A 21,434-nucleotide genomic window follows, 5' to 3' on the forward strand; every position below is an offset into this window, starting at 1 on the left:
GTGCATATATGTACTGTATGTTAGGGGGGTATAGGGGTTGTTGGTATAATATATATATATATTTATTTATATATTTATACATTTTTTTATATATTTATATATTTCGTGTGGGGCTTTTGTGTGTGAATTTTATTTATTGTGGGTAGCGGGGTTGGCCGATGTGGGTATTAGCCCCAATGGTGGTTGTTTAGGGCTTGCGGGTGGGTAGCGGGAGGGCTTAACCCCTTCATGATCGTAACGGTATTAACCGCTAAGGACGTTAAGGGGTTAAGTACACCCGTAACCCCCCCGCAAGCCCTAAACAACCACCAAGGGCCAAATACCCCCTTCACCCACCCTCACTACCCACAATAAACCTGGCACAGCTGATTAACCCCTTCATTGAATTGAGCTTCACCATTCTGATATTATGTGTCATTTGATTATTATTTTGCTTATACATTTCTGGCTTTAGCTTTGGTTCCCACTATTATTACAGGTTGTATGTGCCAGTTTTCCATACTTTTTGAGGTGTGAGAGAGTGATTTTATTATGTTTGTATGTTATGTGATGTGTCTTTAATAAATTTGTTATACTTGTTTACACCAGAGTGCTTTACGTGGGATACTTTGTTTCTATTTTTGTTTTCATATGTGTGTGTGTGTGTGTGTGTGTGTGTGTGTGTGTGTGTGTGTGTGTGTGTATATGTATTTGTGTTTGTTTGTGTGTGTGTGTGTGTGTGTATGTATATGTATATGTGTTTGTTTGTGTGTGTGTGTGTATATGTATATGTGTTCGTTTGTGTGTGTGTGTATACTGTATGTATATGTGTTTGTTTGTGTGTGTGTGTCTATGTATATGTGTTTATATTTATATATATATAAATATGCTAGCCATTAAGACCAGCCTCACACTGATGATACGAAGCGCTGTATGCTGGGTGACAATGGGGAAAGACAGGGTTGCAGACCTGTCTAAGACATGCAAATGAACATACAGTAATATTTACAGTTGCTTTATGCTTTACTGTGGAGGGTTTTTGTCACTTTTTTTACCCACCATAACCTTAATGACAGTGGTGATTACCTAGTCTAGTCTCAAACCTGCTAGCCATTAAGACCAGCCTCACACTGATGATACCCATCAAGGTTGAAACATGTATGTGAGTGGGTCTAATGGCTTTGCATCTCATCCCAGCCTCTGTCTAAAAGCTGTGTTTAAAACAGCATGCATTGGCTTGAGGATTGGCTTGTGTAATACGAGCTTGAGACAAAAGGTGGCACTGAGTGCTCATTTGCATGTCATTTCCCAGAATCCCTTGCTGCAGTGGAAGCGCTGTATGCTGGGTGACAATGGGGAAAGACAGGGTTGCAGACCTGTCTAAGACATGCGAATGAACATAGAGTAATATTTACAGTTGCTATATATATATAGTGACAAACGGCTTACTCCGGGGCTCCGCCGTCTTTCCAGGACTGCTAGAACACGGTCTTTTAGGTAAAATGACGAGGCATAACATGCTGTTCCTTTAAACAGGCTACTGCCTGGTTTATTCAGTCCCAGGCACTGAGACTGCCTTATTTATTTATTTATTTATAAAATATTTTACCAGGAAGTAATACATTGAGAGTTACCTCTCGTTTTCAAGTATGTCCTGGGCACAGAGTAAAACAAATAGTACAGTACATGGTTACAAGTACAGTTACATAAATGAACAGGGTATACATTATATACAAGACATTGCGTGCACAGTAAAAGAAAATATATATTATGAGCGTATGAAACAGTTACAGACCAGGTTAAAATGTGAGACAGCCTTAGATTTGAAAGAACTTAAACTGGTGGTGGATGTGAGAGTCTCTGGTAGGTTGTTCCAGTTTTGGGGTGCACGGAAGGAGAAGGAGGAACGTCCGGATACTTTGTTGAGCCTTGGGACCATGAATAGTCTTTTGGAGTCTGATCTCAGGTGATAAGTGCTGCAGGTGGTAGGGGTGAGGAGCTTGTTCAGGTAGCTGGGTAGCTATTTAGTAGATCAGGTAGCTATTTAGTAGATCACGTTTCCTTTCTCCCCATACCTTTTAATTTATTATTATTATTATTATTATTATTATATTTTTAATATAGAAGAATTGCCCATGAAGAATTTAAAGGCAAAACAGGAAAGGTGAACTTTGCGCCTAGACTCTAGTGTTGACCAATCTAGTTCTTTGAGCATTTCGCAGTGATGTGTGTTGTAGTTGCATTGGAGAACAAAACGACAAATTGAATTGTAGAGGGTGTCAAGTTTGTTAAGGTGATTTTGAGGAGCCGAGCCATATACTATGTCTCCATAGTCAATAATTGGCATTAGCATCTGCTGTGCGATACGCTTTCTGACCAGGAGACATAGGGAGGATTTGTTCCTTTAAAGTACCCCTAGTTTGGCATAGGTCTTGGTTGTCAGGGTATCAATGTGCATCCCGAATGTTAAGTGGGAGTCGAACCATAAGCCCAGGTATTTAAAACTAGTGACAGGTGTTAGGGTGGTGTTAGCGTTGGTTCTAATCAGGAGCTCAGTCACTGGAAGCTTTACAAATTTAGTCTTTGTCCCAAATACAATTGTTACAGTCTTGTCAGTGTTTAAAAACAGTTTGTTTTGGGAAATCCAGTTTTCGAGTCTCAAAAAAGTCAGACTGAAGTATGTGTTTAAGGTCAGAGAGGCTATGACTGTGTGCATATAGGATTGTGTCACCTGCATACATGTGTATTGAGGCTTCCTTACAAGCTGTGGGAAGATCATTAATGAACACAGAGAAGAGTAGGGGCCCCAGAACAGAGCCTTGCGGGACACCACAGGTGATATCCAGGGGGTTGGAGTAAGAGCCTGAGATGGACACATGTTGGGATCTTCCTGATAGGTAGGACTGAAACCAGTTTAAAGCATGTTTCTCTATTCCAGAGCTCTGGAGTTTGTTAAGCAGGATAGCATGATCGACTGTGTCAAAAGCCTTTGCAAAATCTAGGAATACTGCACCAGTGAGTTGTCCCCGTTCCATTCCACACTGGATTACATTGCAAACTTTTAGCAGGGTAGTTACGGTGGAGTGTTTGGGGCGAAATCCAGATTGGAATTGGCTAGGGAAATTTGACTTGGTATAGTAATCGCTTAGTTGGGAGTGGACACATTTTTCCATGACTTTGGATAGGATTGGGAGAAGGGAGATTGATCTGTAGTTTGAGACAGTGTTTTTGTCTCCAATTTTGAAGATTGGGACAACTCTGGCAGTTTTACAGGTCTTAGGGATATGGCTTCAGACAGGATAGAGTTGACTATGGACGCAATTGGTTTGGCAATGGCTGGGGCACCAAGTCGTAGGAGCCTAGATTGTAGTAAGTCGGGTCCACATTGGCTGCTTAGTTTTAGTTTGTGGAGCGCTTGTATAATCTCCTCTTCAGATACTGGGCCAAATTGAAAATTGTGGGCAGTGTTGGGAGGGGGTGGGACTGTAGGGATACTCCCAGGATGAGATTCATGTTTGGGGTTTGTGCTGCGTTTCGCTAATAAGTTAGTGGCACACCCCACAAAGTAATCATTGAATGCATTTGCGATGTCAGTGTGGTTTGTCAGAGTAATATCCCCCTTAGTGATATAACTTGGTTGTTGATGGTTAGGAGGCTGGAATATATGGTTGATAACCTTCCAGAAGTTAGCTGGGTTTGATGTATTCTGGTGGAGATTGTCAGAGTAATATTGTGCTTTTGCATGCCTTGTTTGCCTTGTGCACATGTTCCGCATGCATCTGTAGTGATTGAGATCCTTGGTAGTGCCAGTTACTTTGTAGCTTTTCCACAAGGCATCCTTGAACTGGTAGAGTGCTATAAGGTCAGGTGTAACCCATGGAAGGTGGGCCCCCCGTACCCTTATTATGCGTAGTGGAGCATGGGTATCGCAGAGTTTTAAGAACTCGGATTGGAAATAGTCGAGCGCAGAATCAGGGTCGGGAATTAAATCGATTCTGTGCCATGTGCAGTTGGTAAGGTCATCCAGAAACTGTTGTGGGTTAAAGTTTTTAAATGTTCTAGTGAGTAGAACTTTAGGGCTTGAATGGGGTGGTTTAATTTTCCTTACACAGTACACTATTGCATGGTCACTGAAAATATCAGGAAGGATGCCAGAGGATTGGATTCTGCTGGGGTTTGAGGAGAGAATCCAGTCTAGCAAGGAAAGGTTATGCGATTTCAGGTTTATCCGTGTGGTTTGGGAAATGAGTTGCGATAGGTTAAGTGACTTGAGTTGTATCTTGATTTTGTGGTTTTTAGGGTCAAGCCAATTGAAGTTGAAATCCCCAAGAACTAGCAGCTCACTCTTCTCATTCAGAGAGGAAATGGAGCAAAGAAATTGGGTGATATCAGTCAAGGCTTGTAGAGGGGCTTTAGGGGGGCGGTAGATGCCAGCAAGCAAGATGGGCTTAGAAAAGGGGAGGCAGATTTTGCCAAATAGAATTTCAAAAGAGGCCTCACTGAATACAAAAGAAAACACAAGCAAAACAAAACCCTGCTCATCTGAGAAATAACTTAACTGAGGTTCACCCTAACTGGGGTTGGGGTGGCTTGCCTGCTTCCAACAAACAAAAATAAGGATCTTTACAATTTGAGAAAAGGAACAGAATGAGTTAACCTGTTTGGGGAGAGGCTTTTCCCCTCTCTGCTTCCAGCAGCATTCCTGCCTCCAGTCTCTTGGGGAGAGGGAAGAGGAACCAGGAAATGAGCCTTAAATTCCTGATTTCTATCTAGCAGGACAAGTGACAGAAATCAGGCAGCATACAACTCTGGTCTGGATCCCTCATCCCTCAGTTCCAGCAACTGTCAAACTGTGGGATGGAGTGCATATATTCTGAGGCTGCACTTTCTAACCTAAATAGGATAGAAGCTGTCCAGTATCCTGGGAGTCCTATATATGGAATTTATTACCATCCCCTGGTTTCTGTCACATATCGCCTGATGCACATATTGCCATTCAGGGATACTCCATTTCTAGGAGAGATAGGTCAAAAAGAGGAGGGGGGGTGTTATTTAATATTGCAGACACCTTACAGTTTACACTGTTAAATTGCCCCCCAAGCCCACCCTCTTTTGAAATCCTAGTTGGCAGAATATGCCTCCCCTTTTCTAAGCCCATCTTGCTTACTGGCATCTACCGCCCCTCTACAATCCCTGACTGATATCATCCAGTTTCTTGGCTCCATTTCCTCTCTGATTGAAAAGAATGAGCGGCTAGTTCTTGGGGATTTTAACTTCAATTGACTTGACCCTAAAAACAACAAAATTCACACACAAATTAAATCGCTTAACCTATCGCAACTCATTTCCCAAACCACATGAACAAACCTGAAATCGCACAACCATTCCTTGCTTGACTGGATTCTCTCCTCAAATCCCAGCAGAATCCAATCCTCTGGCATCCTTCCTGACATTTTCAGTGACCATGCAATAGTGTACTGTGTAAGGAAAGTTAAACCGCCCCAATCAAGCCCTAAAGTTCTCCTCACTAGAACATTTAGAAACTTCAACCCACAACAGTTTCTGGCTGACCTTACCAACTGCCCTTGGCACAGAATCGATTTAATTCCTGACCCTGATTCTGCGCTTGACTATTTCCAATTCGAGTTCTTAAAACTCTGTGATACCCATGCTCCACTACGCAGAATAAGGGTACGGGGTGCCCAGCTTCCATGGGTAACACCTGACCTTATAGCACTCTACCAGTTCAGGGATGCCTTGCGTAAAAGCCACAAAGTAACTGGCACTACCAAGGATCTCAATCACTACAGATGCATGCGGAACATGTGCACAAGGCAAACAAGGCTTGCAAAATCACAATATTACTCTGACAATCTCCTCCAGAATACATCAAACCCAGCTAACTTCTGGAAGGTTATCAACAACATATTCCAGCCTTCTAACCATCAGCAGCCAAGTAATATCACTAAGGGGGATATTACTCTGACAAATCCCACCGACATTGCAAATGCATTCAATGACTACTTTGTGGGGTGTGCTACTAACTTATTAATGAGACGCAACCCAAACCACAAACCTGAATCTCATCCTGGGAGTACCCATATAGCCCCACCCCCTTCCAACACTGCACACAATTTTCAATTTGGCCCAGTATCTTAAGAGGAGATTACACAAGCGCTCCTCGAATTACAACTAAGCAGCCAATGTGGACCTGATTTACTGCAATCTAGGTTCCTAAGATTTGGTGCCCCAGCCATTGCCAAACCAATTGCTTCCATAGTCAACTCTATCCTGTCTGCAGGCCATATCCCTAAGACCTGGAAAACTGCCTAGAGTTGTCCCAATCTTCAAAAGTGGGGACAAAAACACTGTATCAAACTACAAACCAATCTCACTTCTCCCAATCCTATCCAAAGTCATGGAAAAATGTGTCCACTCCCAACTAAGCGATTACTATACCAAGTCAAATTTCCCTAGCCAATTCCAATCTGGATTTCGCCCCAAACACTCCACCGTAACTACCCTGCTAAAAGTTTGCAATGTAATCCAGTGTGGAATGGAACGGGGACAACTCACTGTTGCAGTATTCCTAGATTTTGCAAAGGCTTTTGACACAGTCGATCATGCTATCCTACTTAACAAACTCCAGAGCTCTGGAATAGAGAAACATGCTTTAAACTGGTTTCAGTCCTACCTATCAGGAAGATCCCAACATGTGTCCATCTCAGGCTCTTACTCCAACCCCATAGATATCACCTGTGGTGTCCAGCAAGGCTCTGTTCTGGGGCCCCTACTCTTCTCAGTGTTCATCAATGATCTTCCCACAGCTTGTAAGGAAGCTTCAATACACATGTATGCAGATGACACAATCTTATATGCACAGAGCCATAGCCTCTCCGACCTTGAACACGTAATTCAGTCTGACTTTTTGAGACTCGAAAACTGGATTTCCCAAAACAAACTGTTTTTAAACACTGACAAGACTGTAACAATGGTATGTGGGACCAAGACTAAATTTTTAAAGCTTCCAGCGACTGAGCTCCAGATTAGAACCAACACTAACACCACCCTAACTCCTGTTACTAGTTTTAAATACCTGGGCATGTGGTTGGACTCCCACTTAACATTCGGAATGCACATTGATACCCTGACAACCAAGACTTATGCCAAACTAGGGGTACTTTACAGGAACAAATCCTCCCTAAGTCTCCAGGTCAGAAAGCGTATCGCACAGCAGATGTTAATGCCAATTATTGACTATGGAGACATGGTATATGGCTCGGTACCTCAAACCCACCTTAACAAACTTGACACCCTCTACAATTCAATATGTCGTTTTGTTCTCCAATGCAACTATAACACACATCACTGCAAAATGCTCAAAGAACTAGATTGGTCATCACTCGAGTCTAGGCGCAAAGTTCACCTTTCCTGTCTTGCCTTCAAATTCTTTATAGGCAAGCTACCCAGCTACCTGAACAAGCTCCTCACCCCTACCACATGCAGCACCTATCATCTGAGATCAGACTCCAAAAGACTGCTCATGGTCCCAAGGCTCAACAAAGTATCCGGACATCCTCCTTCTCTTACCGTGCACCCCAAAACTGGAACAACCTACCAGAGACTCTCACATCTACCACCAGTTTAAGTTCTTTCAAATCTAAGTCTGTCACACATTTTAATCTGGTCTGTAACTGTTTCATACGCCCATAATATTTATTATCTTTAACTGTGCATGCAATGTCTTGTATATAATGTTTACCCTTGTCATTTATGTAACTATTTGTAACCATGTATTATTTGTCTTAATTCTGTGCCCAGGACATACTTGAAAACGAGAGGTAACTCTCAATGTTTTACTTCCTGGTAAAATATTTTATAAATAAAATAAATAAATAAACAAATCCTCCCCCCGAGCTCAGACCTCGAGGGATGAGCGACCATGGATATTAGGGAGTGCATCCTTGACAGCCCATCAGCATTACCATGTTTGTGCCCTGACCTGTGCTCCACAGAAAATTTAAAGTATTGTAGGCTTAGGAACCACCTGGTCACTCTAGCATTCTTCTCTCGGTTTTGACACATCCATTTGAGGGGTGCATGATCTGTGACCAACCGGAATTTTCTCCCCAACAGATAGTACTGCACCGACACACTTTATTCGAGCAAATGCCTGGTTTGTACCTGGCAGAAACCTGGAATCCGCCGCTGCTCACCTCTTGCATGCTTCGTTGCATTTGCCTTCCCAGCCACGGTTCATGCCTGGCTGACGGGGGCCTGATCTGTTAAATGATAATGAGAATGATTTACTAGGCTGCGATGTTTCGATTGTCCACCAGATGGCATAAACTCATGACTTAAGTAATGTGTGGCCTTTGCAAGTTGTTTCGTTTCCAAAAAAAAGTTACTTTATCCCAGTACAGTATGCTATTGTGTAACTTGTCCTTGAGACTGAAGGAAGAGTTGCAAAAAATGTATCAATTTAGGCTTTACATACTGTAATGTATTAAATAAAGACAAAGATCATTTTCACTTACACTATTCTACAGAGACATGAGTGTTCAAGTGGAGCCCGTGTTCCAAAAACCTGACAGAAGTTATGCTTATTTGATATGGGCCGCTATTAATGCAACAGAGGATAAGATGGCAACAGTTGTTCAAATTTATCAGTATTTTATCGAAAATTATGACTTTTACAGATTTTCGCCAACTCCTCATTTGTGGAAGCATGCAATAAGGAAAAGGTTATGTAGTGACCCCTGTTTTCACCGTATTGAGCCCCAATTTGTTGGAGGGTATTGGTGTGTGTCACAGGGTTTTTCCCGTATCTATGATAATGGAGGCGGCAAAAGGCGAAGGGTCGTGTTAAAACGAAATAAGAAGCGACAGTCCCTGCCAAGCAATGCGCCAGAACCAGAACCAGAACCAGCAGCAGCACCAGCTTATCATCATGGTCCCGCCGTCGGTGACAACTCTGAGATGGATTTCGCAGCCAGTTTTGATGAAGCTTGCATGTACCTAAGCGATTTCCCGCTGACTACAGGTGGGCTAGTCCCTCTGCAAAATGATGAAAGCTGGACTGGAAGTGGGCCGGCGCCAGCGCAAGCTGAATGGGAAATTTAGTAATACTGTACAGTATGGTGAGTACTGTATTTTTGCCGTATTATTTTGGTGGGGCTGGCTGGGAACTTCTTTAGGGGGCTGACCATTACTGTACATTAAAACTTTTCATTTTGTTTTTCCTCAGAAAAGAAAACGGCTAATGGGGGGATTTCGATGGATTATATTGTACTGTATGCTGATGTTTTCCGGCCATACAGTATACTGTGTAATAAACCCGAATAAATAAAACTATGCATTTATTCTACAGTACATGTTCAGTAAATTACTGCACATACTGGGGGCGAGATGTGTTTGCAGCAGAGAGAGATTTAATAATATTGTACAGTGAGCAGGGGGTTCCCTGAGCCAGAAATTAATGCTCAGGGAACCCCCCCCCCCCTGCTCCTGATCAATATTATTAAAAATACGGAAAATGCTGCGTCATTACCATAGCGGATAGCCGCTAAGGCAATGAAGGGGTTAACCCACCGTGCCCGCTTTATTGTGTGTAGTGGGGATGGGTGAGGGGGGTATTTGGCCCTTGGTGTGAGTTTAGGACTTGCGGGAGGGGGGGGGGGGGGGGTTGCGGGTGCACTTAACCCCTTCACGATCGTAGCAGTTAATACCGCTACGGTCATGAAGGGGTTAAGCCCTCCCGCTACCCCACCCCCCCCCCCCCGCAAGCCCTCCCCAACCATCGTTGGGGCGAATACCCCATTCACCCACCCTCCCGCTACCCACAATAAAAAAATACACACACACAGCAGCCGCCAAAAAATAAATAAATAAATGACAATAAATACATTTGAAATACATTTTTATTGATAGTGTAGATGTGCAGGGGGTCTCCGGAGGTGAACCGCGTTGGTTTTAGGTCTGGGGACCCCGTGCCCCCCGAGATACAGGCCCCTTAGGGGCTGCCGGTAGCCCTCTGCTTGGTTTAAATGTCCGATCACGTGATCGCGGCCTGTAAACCAAGCAGAGCAGAGGGATACCGGCACCCCCTAAAGGGGCCTGTATCTCGGGGGGCACGGGGTCCCCAGACCTGAAACCTGTGCGCTTCAGCTCCGGAGACCCCCTGCACATCTACACTATCAATAAAAATGTATTTCAAATGTATTTATTGTCATTTATTTATTTATTTATTTATATTTATTTATTCATTGTGCTGCTGCTGCAAGTCGTAAACTCACACCAAGGGCCAAACACCCCCCTCACCCCCAATAAAAAAAATTCACGCACAGCAGCCCCACAATTAATAAATAAATCTAAATAAATAAATAAAATCTATGTAAAACCCCCTCCCCTATTCTCGCTTTTAAAACGCCCTGCCTTCTCTCTAATCTATGTAACAAACCCTCCCCCTATCCCCCTATTGTGTGTGCGTTAAGATTCCCTGCAAGCTATGTAAAAAAACCTCCCCCTATTGTGTGTGTGTTTAAATCTGTCTGGCCTGTGTTTCTGAGTGCTGAGTGCTCTGCGTTTAAAGGTCCCGATCACGTGATCGCGGCCTGTAAACCAAGCAGAGCAGAGGGATACCGGCACCCCCTAAAGGGGCCTGTATCTCGGGGGGCACGGGGTCCCCAGACCTGAAACCTGTGCGCTTCAGCTCCGGAGACCCCCTGCACATGTACACTATCAATAAAAATGTATTTCAAATGTATTTATTGTCATTTATTTATTTATTTATTTATATTTATTCATTGTGCTGCTGCTGCAAGTCGTAAACTCACACCAAGGGCCAAACACCCCCCTCACCCCCAATAAAAAAAATTCACGCACAGCAGCCCCACAATTAATAAATAAATCTAAATAAATAAATAAAATCTATGTAAAACCCCCTCCCCTATTCTCGCTTTTAAAACGCCCTGCCTTCTCTCTAATCTATGTAAAAAACCCTCCCCCTATCCCCCTATTGTGTGTGCGTTAAGCTTCCCTGCAAGCTATGTAAAAAAACCTCCCCCTATTGTGTGTGTGTTTAAATCTGTCTGGCCTGTGTTTCTGAGTGCTGAGTGCTCTGCGTTTAAAGGTCCCGATCACGTGATCGCGGCCTGTAAACCAAGCAGAGCAGAGGGATACCGGCACCCCCTAAAGGGGCCTGTATCTCGGGGGGCACGGGGTCATGATGCGTGGGAACTTTATCCTTATTGACGTCACATCCTTTCTCCCCCAAGCCCCTGACACATGGTATACCAGAGCCATTCAGAGTAGGGATAAAGTTCCCACGCTCTGATTGGCTCTAGTACCATGTGTGCACGGCCATGTGCCTTTTCATGACGTCAACTTAAAGGCAATTGAAGCAAAGCCATTCTGATTGGCTGTGCTTTCATTCCCTTTAAGTGACGTCATCATTTTTTTATTATCGGCCAAAACACATGGTTTTCACGGTCCAATCAGGACCGTGGGAACCATGACGCAAAATGTGACGTCATAGGCCTTTAAAAGCCTATGTCGTCTCATTTTGCAGCCAGACGCCGCGGAGGAAGGACCTCCGGAGAAGGAAAAAGACAAGGGCGTGGCCGATGATGGAAAGAAGACCACGCCCTGCCCCGCCCGGAAGGAGATAGAAGAAAGAAGAATACAGATGAAGGTGTATTACAAGTAGAAGACCCGTGGATTGGTTTGGATTTTTAGTTTAATGTTTATTATTTTCAATGGTTTATTATTTTATGGGTTCCTGATCGTGGATTGGTTCGTGAGTAAGCTGGGCAACGGGAGTCGGTGGGGGCAAGTAATGGTAAGTGAACTACAGTAAAGAAATGTATTTTATTTAACTTGTTAATTTTTTCAAAAGGTTTTTTAACCTGTGTATTTTTTTTTTTTTGTGGTATATCATTTCTTGCCACTGTATGTATGTATGTACAATATATATGTCTAGAGAGATATACTGTACAGTATACATTCAGGGTAAGAAATGATGATGTTTTAAAAGCTGGATTAGATGTGTTTTTAATTATTTTGTGAGTTTAAAGTATTTTAAAATTAGATACTGTAGATGTATTCCTTGGTATTGTATTGTGTGTTTGAGGAAGGTCAGGGATACTGTAGGTACTGTAGGCTTGGTTTGGAAAGGTTGTATTTTTGTCGGTACTTATATTTTTTCAAAGGCTTAATTGTTCTGCTCTAGGCGTGAATCTGTTAATGGTTTCATTGTTCATGATTGAGTGTGAAATGTTTAGAGATCTAAATAATGATTGCTAATTGATTTTTGTTTACGTTGATTAATTTGCAGAATGTATACAGTATGGTGCATAGATTTTATGCATTTTGGAATGTGACTTTTTTCATTGGTTTGTGATCATATACAGTACAGTAGATTGTGAGATCAGTTAGGATTTTTAAAGGAAATTGATTTTAATGTAGTGTCTGTATGGAGAAGTGTTTGGTTGTAGAACAGTATGGTTTTGATAACCCTTCTACATTTATTTGTACTGTATATTTGGTTTATCATGGGTGTGTATATAACGTGTGTATATATATATATATATACTGTATATATCTCTCTCTCTCTCTTTCTCTCTGTCTCTCTGTATGTATATATATACAGTATATATATATAGTTGCATGATGAAGCCACAGTACAAATTCATGGGTGAAGGGTGGGTATCGTGCCTGTGTGGCTTAACCCCTTAATTACCTTTGCGGTTATTATCCGATAAGGTGTTTAAGGGGTTAATTGATATCTGAATGTAATTGCAATGTATTGGCTTTGTATTTGCTATGTATGTTGTGGACAAGACAAGGATTTTGCTGGCAACGGACACTTCGTATTGATGAGGTCAGTAGTACTTTATTTATTTGTATATGCTAGTTAATGTTTTTAATAATGGGCAATTAATCTATTATCCATATCTGGATAATAGTTATTTTGCACATTATTGTACTGTAGGTGTTGGGGGGGAGGGTGTATGTATTGAATGTATAGGCCAGGTTTATTTTTTTTACATTCAGGGTTACTTCCGTGGTTTTGCGTGGGACCTCTGGAGACCACCCGCGGGGAATCCTCGGGTATCCTAAAGGGTAGCAGGCTGGTGGTTCCACGGGTGACACATGCGGGGATGATGATGTGTGGTCCCACTTCTGTGGGGGCACCGCGGACCCGTAGTCTGCGGGCATGACGATGTGTGGTCCCACTTCTGTGGGGGTACCTCCGAGCCGTAGGTGCGGGGATGATGATGTGTGGTCCCACTTCTGTGGGGGCACCGCGGACCCGTAGTGAGCACCCGTGAGTTCCCCAGACCCCCATGGGAACCACCCGAGGCCCCGCAGACACCTGTGGGTTTGACCCGGGGCTCCCAGACATCCTTGGGCCTACCGTGTGGACCCAACTGTGGCTCACGGTGACCCAAGGAGACCACCTGAGCGCCATGGTGCTGGCAGGATCCACCAGCAGGCCTCCAGAACCTGTGGAATGCTGCTGGTAAACTGTAGGTCTGTCCAGGTGCCCTGCCAGCCCACCGGGGACTAGCGTGGGGCTACGTTATGGACCCTGAATGTAAAAGAATAATTCTTGTATTTATGGGGGGGGGGGCACAGGGGGTTGGTAATGTATTTAATAAATAGAATGCTGTTTATTGTGGGTGATTGTACTGTTTTTATTGTGGGTACTGGGGTGGGGGTGGGGTGTTTCCCCAACGGTATGTGGGTAGGCCTCCCTTGTGGGTACTGACTGGGTGGTTAGGCCTCACGGGTGGGGGGGGGGGGGTTAGTGTGGGAGGGTATGTAGGCATCCCGAGTGGTGGGTGGGTGAGGGTGGGTTAACCCCTTCATGACTGTAGCGGTTAATAACCGCTATGGTGATTAAGGGGTTAGGGGACATTACTTTGTATGTTTTAATTTTTGTGTCTGTTTTGCAGAAGCGGAGGGGCCATGGCCAGGATGGGGGGGGGGGTTAACGGTATGTGGGTAGGGGGTGAGGGTGGTTAGCAATGCAGGGAGGGAGATTTACTGGTAACAGAAACATCTCTCTCCCTTCAATGTAATCTGTTTAAAGCCCCCTCCCCCCTAATGTATGTTTCTGTAAAATCTCTCTCCCTTCAATGTACTGTAATCTGTTTAACAGAAACATTAGGGGGGGAAGGGGCTTTAGGCCTTTATATCTCTCTCCCTTCAGTGTAATCTGCTTAACAGAAACATTAGGGGGGAAGGGGCTTTAGGCCTTTATATCTCTCTCCCTTCAGTGTAATCTGCTTAACACAAACATTAGGGGGGAAGGGGTTTTTAAACAATGCTGTGTATAATGTATAAGGTTTTTTACAATTAGATAGATGTAATCCTTGGTATTGTAAGGGTTAGTTTGTTTTTAAATTGTCTTTTCTGGTTGTTACTTACAGTATATATTGATTTTGGTTTACTTGCTTGGTTAAAATACTGTAGTTAAGTTGACTTGTTTGGAAGTGTTTGTACAGTATTTACTGGTAGAGTAGCTTGCAATTATATTGTTAACATTCATTTGCAGAATGTACAGTACTGTATATGGTGCATAGATTTAATGCTATGCATCATTTACAGTATACAATGTACTGTAAATGCAATGTACTGTGTGGATTGTAATGTTATGTTTTATACTGTACAGTATGGCATTCATTAACTTCATTGCTCTACACATCTAGGGATTTCATTCCACCTTACCACCTTTCCTACACATGATTTGTGCTGTAGGCATTGGTTACTGTATATTACTGTATGCTAATGCAGATGTGTGATGCTTTGAGACTGTCATTTATACTTTGACAAGTCTACCTTTTGGTGTGTAGTGTGCATTATCCTTAGCGTTGTATAGGTGCCTTTAAACCCAGTAACCTATTGTGATTCACTTTGATTCTCCCTAGTGTTTTTTGAGTCACTATCCTTTTCATGTTTAGGGTTGACAGTGTGTGTCGTTCCCTAGTGCTGTTCATTAGTGTTTAAGGGTCCATGCCTCTTTTTTAAGTGTTTTTAAATCATGTACTGTTTATTCATTCCTTTTTGCACTGTGTCAAATAAATAAACAAATATATCAATTGCATACCTGAGTGCTCCCATACGGGTTACTTTTTTCTCTTTTCACTCACATACAGTATGTATATATATACTGTATATATATATATACAGTATATATATATATATATATATATATATATATATATATATATATATATATATATATATATATATATATATATATATATAAATATAGCTGTATGATATATATATATATATATATATATATACACAGTGTATATATGTATACTGTATATATATATATATATATATATATATATATATATATATATATATATATATATATATATATATATATATATATATATATATATATATACAGTGTATATATATATACAAAGTATATACTGTACAGTATATATTTATTTCTCTTCATGTCTTTATTTATTTATTTATTTAGATTTATTTATTAATTGTGGGGCTGCTGTGCGTGAATTTTTTTTATTGGGGGTGAGGGGGGTGTTTGGCCCTTGGTGTGAGTTTACGACTTGCAGCAGCAGCACAATGAATAAATATAAATAAATAAATAAATAAATAAATGACAATAAATACATTTGAAATACATTTTTATTGATAGTGTACATGTGCAGGGGGTCTCCGGAGCTGAAGCGCACAGGTTTCAGGTCTGGGGACCCCGTGCCCCCCGAGATACAGGCCCCTTTAGGGGGTGCCGGTATCCCTCTGCTCTGCTTGGTTTACAGGCCGCGATCACGTGATCGGGACCTTTAAACGCAGAGCACTCAGCACTCAGAAACACAGGCCAGACAGATTTAAACACACACACAATAGGGGGAGGTTTTTTTACATAGCTTGCAGGGAAGCTTAATGCACACACAATAGGGGGATAGGGGGAGGGTTTTTTACATAGATTAGAGAGAAGGCAGGGCGTTTTAAAAGCGAGAATAGGGGAGGGGGTTTTACATAGATTTTATTTATTTATTTAGATTTATTTATTAATTGTGGGGCTGCTGTGCGTGAATTTTTTTTATTGGGGGTGAGGGGGGTGTTTGGCCCTTGGTGTGAGTTTACGACTTGCAGCAGCAGCACAATGAATAAATAAATATAAATAAATAAATAAATAAATGACAATAAATACATTTGAAATACATTTTTATTGATAGTGTACATGTGCAGAGGGTCTCCAGAGCAGAAGCGCACAGGTTTCAGGTCTGGGGACCCCGTGCCCCCCGAGATACAGGCCCCTTTAGGGGGTGCCGGTATCCCTCTGCTCTGCTTGGTTTACAGGCCGCGATCACGTGATCGGACCTTTAAACCAAGCAGAGGGCTACCGGCACCCCCTAAAGGGGCCTGTATCTCGGGGGGCACGGGGTCCCCAGACCTAAAACCAACGCGGTTCAGCTCCGGAGACCCCCTGCACATCTACACTATCAATAAAAATGTATTTCAAATGTATTTATTGTCATTTATTTATTTATTTTTTGGCGGCTGCTGTGTGTGTGTATTTTTTTATTGTGGGTAGCGGGAGGGTGGGTGAATGGGGTATTCGCCCCAAAGATGGTTGGGGAGGGCTTGCGGGGGGGGGGGGGGGTGGGGTAGCGGGAGGGCTTAACCCCTTCATGACCGTAGCGGTATTAACTGCTACGATCGTGAAGGGGTTAAGTGCACCCGCAACCCCCCCCCCCCCTCCCGCAAGTCCTAAACTCACACCAAGGGCCAAATACCCCCCTCACCCATCCCCACTACACACAATAAAGCGGGCACGGTGGGTTAACCCCTTCATTGCCTTAGCGGCTATCCGCTATGGTAATGACGCAGCATTTTCCGTATTTTTAATAATATTGATCAGGAGCAGGGTGGGGGGGGGGGGTTCCCTGAGCATTAATTTCTGGCTCAGGGAACCCCCTGCTCACTTTACAATATTATTAAAATAATGCTTCTTTACCATAGCGCATAGACGCTAAGGTAAAGAACGAGTGTTTATTTATACTGTATATTGTATGTGTTTTATTGATACTGTACATGTGCAGAGGGTCTCCAGAGCAGAAGCGCACAGGTTTCAGGTCTGGGGACCCCGTGCCCCCCGAGATACAGGCCCCTTTAGGGGGTGCCGGTATCCCTCTGCTCTGCTTGGTTTACAGGCCGCGGTCACGTGATCGGGGCTTTTAACGCAGAGCTGGATACCGGCACCCCCTAAAGGGGCCTGTATCTCGGGGGGCACGGGGTCCCCAGACCTAAAACCAACGCGGTTCAGCTCCGGAGACCCCCTGCACATCTACACTATCAATAAAAATGTATTTCAAATAATTTTTAATGTGTGGATGTTTGCGCAGAGAGAGAGCAGCGGATCTCTCTCTGCTGCAAACACATCTCGCCCCCGCCGCCCATACAGTAGTATCATTTATGTATGTGCATATACAGTACAGTACAGTACTGTACAGTACTGTATGTTAGGGCTTACAGGGGTTGTTGTTATACAGTACTGTATATATATATATATACTGCATTACAATTCATTATAGGGGACGGCTTCACAGAGAATAGCTCGCAAGCGCCACCATGTGTATTTTGACGGCATTGCAGTATTGTAACCAGCCGGAATAAAAAGCTTAAATTCCTGCCGGAAAATAACGCAATGCACTCTGGCTGAAAAATATCAGAAACCTGAATACACCCGAGTATACCCGAATTCGCGGGACTAGCCGTGCTCGAATAAAGTGTGTCGCCAGTGTATTTGAGCGTCTCTACAGCCTACTTTATTGCGAGATACTCTTTCTCGACTATTGAGTAATTTTTCTCCTGGGGATTTAGTTTCCTACTTAAATAAAGGATGGGGTGCTCCTCACCTAAAGACTCCTGGGAGAGTACAGCCCCCAGCCCTACTCAGATGCGTCGGTTTGGACTAAAAACTCTTTAGAGAAGTCAGGTGTGACCAACACTGGTTGGGCACAGAGAGCTTCTTTCAGGCTTCTAAAGGCCTGTTCGGTTTTGGTGGACCACTTTACCATTATCGGCCCTCTTGCTTTTGTGTGGTCGGTTAGTGGGGTTGCCTTAGTTGCAAAATTGGGAATAAACCTTCTATAGTAGCCAATTAATCCCAAAAAGGTCCTTACTTGTTTTTTTGTAACTGGCCTTGGCCAATTTTGTAGTGCCTCTACTTTGAGTGTTTGGGGTTTGAGTAAACCTCTGCCAATAGAATACCCCAGATACTTGGTCTCCTCCAGACCAATAGTGCATTTAGCGGGGTTAGCAGTTAGTCCAGCAGACCGAACTGCGTCAAGCACAGCTTGGACCTTTGGAAGGTGGGATTGCCAATCTTCACTATGGATTACCACATCATCAAGGTAGGCGGCAGCATACCGAGCATGTGGCTTTAAAATTTTAGCTATCATTCTTTGGAATGTGGCAGGAGCTCCATGTAAGCCAAAAGGCAGCACCCTATACTGAAAGAGGCCGTCTGGGGTTGAGAAGGCTATCTTTTCTTTTGCCCTTTCTGTGAGGGGAACCTGCCAGTACCCTTTTGTTAGGTCTAGGGTCATGAGATATCGGGCTTTGCCCAGTCTCTCTACCAGTTCAGCAACCCTGGGCATAGGATAAGTATCAAATTTTGACACAGCGTTTAGTTTACGTTAGTCATTGCAAAACCTTGTTGTACCATCTGGTTTTTGGACTAAAATTATAGGGCTGTTCCACCCACTTTGGGATTCCTCAATTACACCTAGTTTTAGCATTTGTTTAACCTCTAAACTTATAGCCTCTCTTTTGGCCTCTGGGATTCAGTACGGTTTAAGGTTAACTCGGACCCCTGGTTCAGAGACTAGGTCATGTTCAATTACCCTAGTTCTACCTGGCATTGTAGAGAAGACTTCTTTGTTTCTTCTCACTAGGTTTTGGACCTCTCGTTTCTGATGAATGGACAGGGTTTCAGCTATGCTAACCTCTGGGTCAGTTTCTTGATTCTCTGACGGACCTGGGAGTACTATGGTTAATAAGACCTCTCTATCTTTCCAGGGCTTAAGTAGGTTTACATGGTAAATTTGCTCAGGTTTCCTCCTACCTGGCTGTCTCACCTTGTAATTTACTTCTCCCACTCTTTCCAAGACCTCATATGGCCCATGCCACTTAGCAAGGAATTTACTCTCTACGGTGGGAACCAGAACTAGCACCCTATCTCCTGGATAAAAAATTCTGACCCTAGCCCCCTTATTATACGTATTCCTCTGTGCCTCTTGAGCTTTTTCCATGTGTTCCCTCACTATAGGTAGGACCGCATCTATGCGGTCCTGCATCTGGGCAACATGTTCTATTACACTTCTGTATGGGGTAACCTCGTGTTCCCAAGTCTCTTTGGCTATATCCAGTAAGCCCCTTGGGTGTCGGCCATACAATAGTTCAAACGGAGAGTAGCCTGTGGACCATTGGGGAACCTCCCTAATGGCAAATAACAGGTATGGTAACAAACAATCCCAGTTTTTCCCATCCTTATCGACCACCCGGCGTAACATGTTTTTTAAGGTTTTATTGAATCGTTCCACTAAACCATCTGTTTGTGGATGATAGACTGAAGTTCTGAGATGCTTGATTTTTAGGAGTTTACATAACTCTTTTGTTACTTGGGACATAAATGGTGTTCCCTGGTCAGTTAAGATCTCTTTAGGAATTCCGACCCGGGTAAACAGAACTATTAAATCTTTTGCTATGTTTTTAGCAGAGGTGCTACGTAGGGGAATTGCCTCCGGATATCGGGTGGCATAATCTAATATTACCAATATATGCTGATGTCCCCTAGCAGACTTTATTAGGGGTCCTACTAGATCAATAGCAATCCGGTCAAATGGTACATCTATTATGGGAAGGGTTACCAATGGGCTACGATACGCTTTGAACGGGGCGGTGATCTGACATTCTGGGCATGATGAGCAATAATTTGTAATTTCTGCCAGAACCCCAGGCCAATAGAAACTTCGGAGAACCTTTTCCTTTGTCTTTTCCACCCCTAGGTGTCCCCCCAATGGGTGACTATGTGCGAGGTGTAATACTACATTACGGAATATCCATGGCACCAACAATTGTTTAGTTATAATGTATTTCCTCCTATCAACCCGATATACCAGGTCATTTTCTAAGTAGGGGTAGGCAAGTGACCTATCTGGTTGGCCAGGAGTACTATTCTGGTCCCGAATATTCCCCCTTGCTTCCGCTAATGTGGGGTCTTCCCACTGGGCCTTCTTAAAACTCCCAGGACAGACCTCTAGGTCAGCTAAGGTCTTACCCTGTTCTGGGGTGGTAAGTGCCTGTTCAACATCTTGATTTGGGGTATTCCCTACCAATGTGGCCATGGGAAAGGGAATTTTACAGCACTCTTCCTCTTTCCCCTTCTTATTCAGGCCCTCGTCAACCTCCATTTCTGAAAAAGGGAAAGGATTTGTTTCTTCTGTTACTTCTTTATGGTCCGCTATTGAACTCTGGGCGCTATTCTGAGAGGAGGACCACATTTTTAGAAAATGGGGAAAGTCGGTCCCTATTAACACATCATGTGCCAATTTGGGTACTATACCCACTTTGAAATCTAAAGAACCAAACTCTGTTTCAATAATAACATCAACAGTGGAATATTCGTGATTATCCCCATGTATACAACAAATTGCCACTCTTTGTGAACTGTTTACCTGTTTTTTTTCAATTGTCAACAGGTATTCGGACACTAGTGTATCCATACTCTCAGAGTCAAGTAGTGCCCGAACGCTCTTACCATTTACCTTTACAAATGCCAGAGATGGTTATTCAAGGGGTCCTCTGGGCTAGGGCCCATACATTGAGACCACAACGAATAAGGTTCAACGCTGTTGCATTGCATTGGTTCAGTATTTAGTGGGCAGACTTTCGCGGTGTGGCCCCTCTCATATCAATTTACACATTTAGGTACATAGTCTGTGTCCCACTTAGAGCCCTTTTTCGGCTCTCCATGTTGGCTGTTGCCCTTAGTATGCGAGCCACTGTTGCTGGTGCTGTGTGAAGGCAGTCGCCGCTCTTCAGCCCCCCTTAACCCTGGTACCCTTTTACTGTCTCTGGAAGAGTCCTGGAACCTTGGGTAGTGGGGATGCTCCATGCCTATGGGTTGCGGGTGCTCTTCTGCTGCATTGTACCTTTCTACGAGGGCCACCAGCTCATCTGCATTGTGGGGGTCACTCTTACTGACCTAACGGCGTAGGGCAGAGGGAAGTTTCCTCAAGAACTGGTCCATGACCAACCGTTCCACGATGTGGCTTGCTGAGTTGATCTCGGGTTGTAGCCACTTCCGGGCGAGCTGGATGAGGTCATACATCTGGGATCGGGTGGCTTTATCCAACGTGAAGGACCGTGCGTGGAACCTTTGGGCGCGAACAGCCGTG

Source organism: Ascaphus truei, chromosome 3 (assembly GCF_040206685.1).
Source record: "Ascaphus truei isolate aAscTru1 chromosome 3, aAscTru1.hap1, whole genome shotgun sequence".
Taxonomy (NCBI): domain Eukaryota; kingdom Metazoa; phylum Chordata; class Amphibia; order Anura; family Ascaphidae; genus Ascaphus; species Ascaphus truei.